Below are 7298 nucleotides of genomic sequence, written 5' to 3'. Positions count from 1 at the left end.
GAGGAAGGGAGAGGGACAGAATGATAAGAAACTTCAATGGTGAGAGAGAATCATTTATTGGCTGCCTCCTGCATGTTTCCTACTGGGGATTGAGCCTGAAACCCAGGCAAGTGCCCTGCCCAGGAATCAAACCGCGACCCTTACATTCATGGGTTGACACTCAACCACTGAACAACACAGGCAAGATTTAAGTTTCTTATTCTTATAAAAATATTCAAAGATCAAAACCGACTAGCTCACAACCACATTTAAAACATTAATGAATGCTGCTTTTGCATTATATCATTACTAATTCTTATATTATTGCACCCAGCATGATGCCATGCCCACATAGGCACTTCATAAAGGTTACTTCTTGGTTTGATGATTTTATATGATTAAAACACTTAGCACAGTTAAGTTGGCTTTCTTCATTACCTGGATTTTAGGGGAATAAAAGATTTTACAAATAAGGTATATTTTCTTATTCGCCTTAAGTGTTTTAACTTTCGTAGAATATAGTTTATTTTCCTTTTTAACCTTTTGAAAACCATGTAGTCTAAAATTATAGTCATATTCAATTCTGAGTGGAGGAAGCATAAGAATACTCATAAAATCATAATTACTAAAACTTACTATGCACATAGTATGCCATAGTATAAAATTCATCTAATTACATAGATTCTCTTAAAGGCCACAGCTACTCAAGAGGTAGGTACACTATCATTTACACATTTCCAAAGAGGAAACACACTCTTAGAGGGACATGTCCAAGGTCACTCATCTAGGCATGTGGCAGAGCTGGAATTCAAACTCAAGGCTACTCGGAACCTGGGGCCCCAAAAGCCTGAATTTAGAGGAGGTCACATGAAATACACCAGCCCAGGAAATTCTCACATAACAACTGCCTGTGGCTTCTTTAGGCTATGTGGAAACAAATCTGAATATACATGGTTCTTAGTTTAGACTATGTCTAGTCTTTGTTAAGCTGGACAGGTACAATTATAAGGATGGTTTTAAACAACTCCAGGTTTTTCCTACCCACTGACCATGCAGAATCCAAATCCTTATTATGCTTAATAGAGCCATTATATCTCTCTACTTTGTAATTTCTCCTAAAATGCATGCAAAAAAATCTACTAACTCATTCAAAATGGCTTGGGATAGAAATGGCAATTGTTTATTAAATCTTATCCAAGCCAGACAGCTAGCTGTGTAAGAAGCTACCAGTACTGCCTGATTATTGTCTTAATTTTGATTGCATTAGCAAGCAGGAATCACTAGAACTGTGAATTATTATTTATTTGTAAACACGCTTTCTAGCTGAGAGTGTTAATGTTGTAATTATTAGATCATTGTGATTATTAGAAACTAGAGGCCCGGTGCATGAAATTCATGCATGGGTAAGGTTTCTAGGCCTGGCCGGTGTTCAGGGCTGAGCTGCGGGGTAACTGGCGGGGCAATCAGGCTCCCCCCCCCCCCCCCACCCTCACCGCTCACACCTGCAGCTCCTGCATTAAGCATCTGCCCTCTGGTGGTCAGTGCACATTATAGCAACCAGTCGTTCTGCCGGTTGTTCTGCTGTTCAGTCAATTTGCATAGTAGGCTTTTATTATATAGGATTATATTGCCATTAAGTGATCATAGTAACTAAATGTTTTGAATGATCACTAAGTAATGACCAATATTTATATGCTCCACATGGATTATCTCACAACAATTCTATGGGAAGAGACATTATTCAGTTACTGACCCCATTCTACAGGTACTGTACTATAACTTGCCAACAACACACAGACAGGAATTGGCAGGGCCACCCAGGCACTCTCACTTCAGAGCTTACACCGAACTTCTAAATGATTTTGGCATGGAATTCTGTTATTATTGGAAGTCAAAGGGAATGACTACATTATAAGCAATATGACTTAATTGCTTTGTAACCAGAAAGTTCTGGGTTCATTTCTTGTGCCATCATTTATCAATTGATGTCCTCGGGCCAGTTAATTGCCTCATTTGTTAACAGAAGATCATAGTAATAACTACCTTATAGTTTGGTGTGAGGTTTAATAAACTAATCCACATAAAGCACTTTAACACAGTGACTAGAGAATAGTAAGTACTCATTATTATTATCATAACTATTTAATTTATCTGACTTCTGATTTTAGGAGTTGAATCAGGCTCTGAAAATGTACAGCAAATGCATTAGGTAGGTTTGTCTGCTTTAACTCTTTACTTAGCAGCTTCACATTATTCAACAATTTAGTACAATTTGGCATTTGTAGATCTCCCTTCCCACAGGATAATTTATCTCACTGTGAATCATCAGCCAACTTGTGAGCTGGCATAGAATTAGAAAACTCACAAGTTTCACATGAAGAAACATGCAGGCAAGTAAAAAGTCTTGCCCTAGGACACACTTGAATTTAAGAAGTCCTGAGGATTAGCACCGAGGCATGTTACCTAAGCAGGGGAACCACTTATCTTTTCTGAAAATGCCTGACAACAGGAGGACTCAAAGAAGCGAAGACTCAATGACTCCAGGAAGAAAGAAAAGATGGCTAGGCTTAGAGTCTGACACAGTCCCTTGTTTGATGCTGGCTGTTTTCCAACCACATTAAAGTGCTCTGCAGCAGACTTGTCTTGGCAAACTCTGCCTTGGATGAGGTATCAAGTAAACCATGCTCAGTGGAGAGGAGAAAAACAGCAAGATCACTGTAACTGGCTGTGTTTCATTAACCAAAAGGCTCTAAGAAAAAAACAAAGTTTTTCTTGGTTTTCATAATGATTTAACAGCTAAGTCTTAGAAAAGAATAAATCCATATATGCATTTTTTTCCTTTGGTATAGAGAAATCATAGCAAGATGTTTTGTTTAATTTTTAAAAGTATTCATTGGGCCTGGCCTCCCTCCTATACCCCTTCCTGGTGCTCCCCACTCCCCCTACCACACACACACCCTCGAAAAATTCTTGCTCATCCTATATAATAAAGAGCTAATATGCTAGTTAGACCGAACAGCAGAATGACTGTCTGGACGACCTTCTGTATGAAGCCGGGGCTGTGAGGCCCAGCAGAGGCAGCCGGGGCTGCGAGGGCTGAGCCCCTTGCACGAATTTCATGCATCAGGCCTATATATAGTATCAATTAATTGGAAACTAAAGCAGAATGATTTCAGTTTTGTGAATTAACTGAAATAATTTTTTTTTAATTTAAGTAATTCAAAGGTATATATTTAATTTATTTTGGAGGAAGTTAGAAAGGAAGAGGTCATCAAATATGTTAACATGATAGTTTGACTTCAATTACAGAGAAGAAAAAGAAACTAACAGTCTTTTGCAGTAATCAGGAAACTGATTGAGCATAGGACCTGGGGTTAGATAGTACACTCCATGTTTGGATAAGCTCTCTTGATCTTTAAGGTAGAGTGTTCTTTTCCAAGTGGCATTGAATAATTGAAGTCTTAGTAAAGATGTTCCAGTAAAATTATAAATGGCAATGTTTTGGACTGGATGTTTGTGTCCTTTCCAAATTCATATGTGGAAGTTCCTAACCCCTTAAGTGTTAGTATTTGGAGGTGGAGTTAGATTAAGTCATGTGGGTGTGGTGCTCATAATTAGATTAGTGCCATTACATAAAGAACAAGGAAATTTTTCACTCCAAGTGCATGTGAGGACATAATGAAAAGATGGGTACATGCAAACTAAGAGAAAGCATCACCAGACACCACTAAAACATGGAACTATATAGCTCAGGCGACAGTAATTTAGATTTTAAGGTAAAATAGTGTTTTAAGCGCAGTTTTGACACTTGCAAGTTTTATGACCATTAACAAATGACTTCAATATCTTTTGAGTGTAGTTTTCTTATCTGAAAAAAAAAAAGTGGCAACAGCAATATTAGCTATCTGAAGTTGAGAAGAAGGTGAGAATATCGAAGGCCCTGAGTATAATGTCTAGCTTATAACAAGAAGTCAATAGTCATCAAGGCTGATATTTTGCAGAAGCAGTATTTGACTAGTATCACTTCAAATAATATCTATGGCCAGAAACACAACTTGGGACAGCTCACCATACTAGTCACAGATTGTCAGAACTTTATGGAACCTTATAGATCATCCACTTGAAGCCACTGGGGAAAGAGACTCAGAGGGATGTACCAATTTGCCATGGTCATATACAAGGTGAGAGATGGAATCAGGTCTCAGTAGGGGCTTTCTCCTGTAGCTCTAGTTCTGTTTGTTTATGGTTCTTTTCATTTCACTGAAAAATCCCTGAGTATCTAGGCAGCAGAGGATGAGTAATTTAATTTTGAAGTAAGATATGCATGATCATATTATGTACATTTTCCAAAATAATTAATGTTGAGACTCAAATTCGCTATTTCACTTGATTATTTATTTATACAATGTTCATTGAGTAACATTTTGGTTAATATCAAAATACTAGAGGCCTTGTGCACAAATTTGTGCATGGGTAGGGTTCCGAGGGGGTTCGGGGGAGAGCGGGATGCAATTGGTCCTCTGGGCAGGCAGTGGGACACCCTTGCCAGCTGGGGATCCAGATCTGTCCCGCTGACATTTGCACTGGTTGTTGGGAGCCACCTGGTGACTGCTTTTATACTGTTTCTTCCTTGTGGAGTGTCTAGGGAGGGGAAGCGGCCCCAGTGCCCAAGGCTGATTTCCAGGAGGCCAGCAGTGCTATCAGGATCGTGCTGGTGGTGTTGGTCCATCAGTGCCTGGCCTATTCTCCAGAGACTGGACTTGCAGGACTACTGAGGGAGTGAGTGGCTGCTGCCGGGCTCGTGGGCAGCCAGGATGGGTTGGTCAGCTGAGTGGCACTCCTGCTGTGGGAGCACACTTATCACCAGGGGAAGCTCCTGCATTGAGTGTCTACTCCCTGGTGGTTAGAGCATGTCATAGTGACTGGCTGCTCTGGTCATTTCAGTAGTTTGGTCGCTCGGTTGCTTAGGCTTTTATATATGTAGACTAGAGGCCCGATGCACAAAAATTTGTACAAGAGTAGGCCTTCCTTCCCCCAGCTGCTGGCAACAGGCTTCCCTCTGGCACCTGGGAGCTGCACTTTCCTCCTCTGGCTGCCGGCAGGTACCTGGGACCCACTGGCTTCTTTCCGGCCCCAGCTATGCCAGGAAGGATGTCAGGAAGATGTCCAGTCTAATTAGCATATTATCCTTTTATTATTATAGACTAGAGGCCTGGTGCATGAAATTCATGCATGGGGGGATCCCCTCACCCCAGCCTACACCCTCTCTAATCCAGGACCCCTCAGTCGGACATCCCTCTCACAATCCAGGACCACTGGCTCCTAACTGCTCACCTGCCTGTCTGCCTGATTGCCCCTAACTGCCCACCTACCAGCCTGGTCACCCCTCACTGCACCCCTCTGCGTGCCTGGTCACGCCACACAGCCTGCTGCTCAGTCATTTGGTCAGCCCTCACTAAGCCCCTGCTGGCTTGGTCGTCCCACGTAGTCTGTTCGGTCGTCCGTTCGGTTGTTTTGGTTGCAATGGCTGCTTAGGCTTTTATATATATAGATTATCACTCATGGTAAACAAAATAAGTTTATGAAATGACTTTGACTTCTCTAAGCCTGAAATCTGTTGAAGAACTAAGATTAGGTCCAGTTCTATAGACACACTCACACACACACACATAGACACATTACACCTTACAAATATTTGAATGCTAAAAAAAGCATGCCAAGTTGTAAGTTTCTACTTGAATTTAGGAAAGAGTGAGATGAATACAAGTTTTTATGGTTATTTTTAAACATTCTGAAGTATATTCAGAAGTGCAAACAGGAGGTATCTGTTGAATGAATCCAACCTTTGGTTAAGGAGTTGGCAAACTTTTGCTACAAAGTACAAAGTTATATTGTAACAGATGTACATATTTTAGGTTTTGTGAACCAAAAGACAAAATCAATGGTATTATGTAGGTACTTTATAATAAGAGAGAAAATCAATTTTTACAAATTTTATTGGAAAAATTTAATAATACTAATAACAATAATAATACTACAATCTTTCTGTAATATATGCCTATTATTGAGAAAAATTAAATTCTTTTTCAAGGGAATAATATTTTTTGTAATTGGGGTTCAAATGAATGTTGCTCATCATCAAATTGATTACACACATTCATCTTCATATACCATACTCAAAACAGATTAAAGAAGAATGATTGAGCAGTGCAAAAGTTAGTCCACTAAGGGAAATGAGTGTTATATGGAAAATTAATGATTGACTCTAGGAAAAAGCCCAGAAAGTGAAAAAAAAAAAGATATAAAACACAGAAAGAATATATAGTGAAGTAGCACCAATAAATGATTTAACATTAGAAATTAAAGGAATAAATTGGACTAGATAACAGATCAAAAAACAATTTCTGAATCTTGCTTTATATTATAATCCTTTCAGTTTTAGAATATACATTCAGTATCACATACAAATCTTTTTTCTTCATTTTCAGATTAAAAAGAACTTCTAAGCCATTAAAAATATAATAAAGTTCCTGGAAGTAAATGCTGCAGAGTCAAGCTGGAAAAAGAATGCCATTTGAGCCCTGACTGGTTTGGCTCAGTGGATAGAGCGTTGGCCTGTGGACTGAAGTGTCCTGGGCTTGATTCTGGTCAAGGGCATATACCTTGGTTGTGGGCACATCCCCAGTAGGGGGTGTGCAGGAGGCAGCTGATCGATGTTTCTCTCTTATCGATGTTTCTAAACTCTCTATCCCTCTCCCTTCTTCTCTGTAAAAACATCAATAAAATATATTTAAAAAAAATGCCATTTGAGTTTAAAATTTGGAGACAGAGTAGATTATAGAAAAATATTACTGTTTCTGAACTTCGTGTGGGAACTTGTGCATGAAGGGGATCACAATTGCCACCCTAAATATAGCATTTTACTATAAGGATTATTTTGAGCTTAAGGCAATTGAAAAACAAAAAAAAAACAAAGAACAGACACAGTAAGAGCTCTCTGTCTGCCCTCATCTGTCTAAAGGCAGGGAATAAATTACCCTTTTGAAGGTATCATTCCCTTACCTGCAACTGTACTAGATACAGGATAATAATCCTATCATCAGAGATGAAGATGGAACCAAGATAAGTCTGAATAAACAAAATTTACTAAATAACCCTTATCTACCATAATTTACCCTCCCACAATTTGCTGCTTCTAGAAGCCCAAAACTTTATTTTTACTTTGGTCACTTCTCCACCATTTATTACTCTTCTACACTAATAAAAGAGAAATATGCAAATTGACCATACATTCATGAGGCCCACCAGCCAATCAGGAG

Source organism: Myotis nattereri (assembly GCF_964212035.1).
Source record: "Myotis nattereri genome assembly, chromosome: 3".
NCBI lineage: Eukaryota > Metazoa > Chordata > Mammalia > Chiroptera > Vespertilionidae > Myotis > Myotis nattereri.
This window is presented reverse-complemented; position numbering follows the sequence as displayed.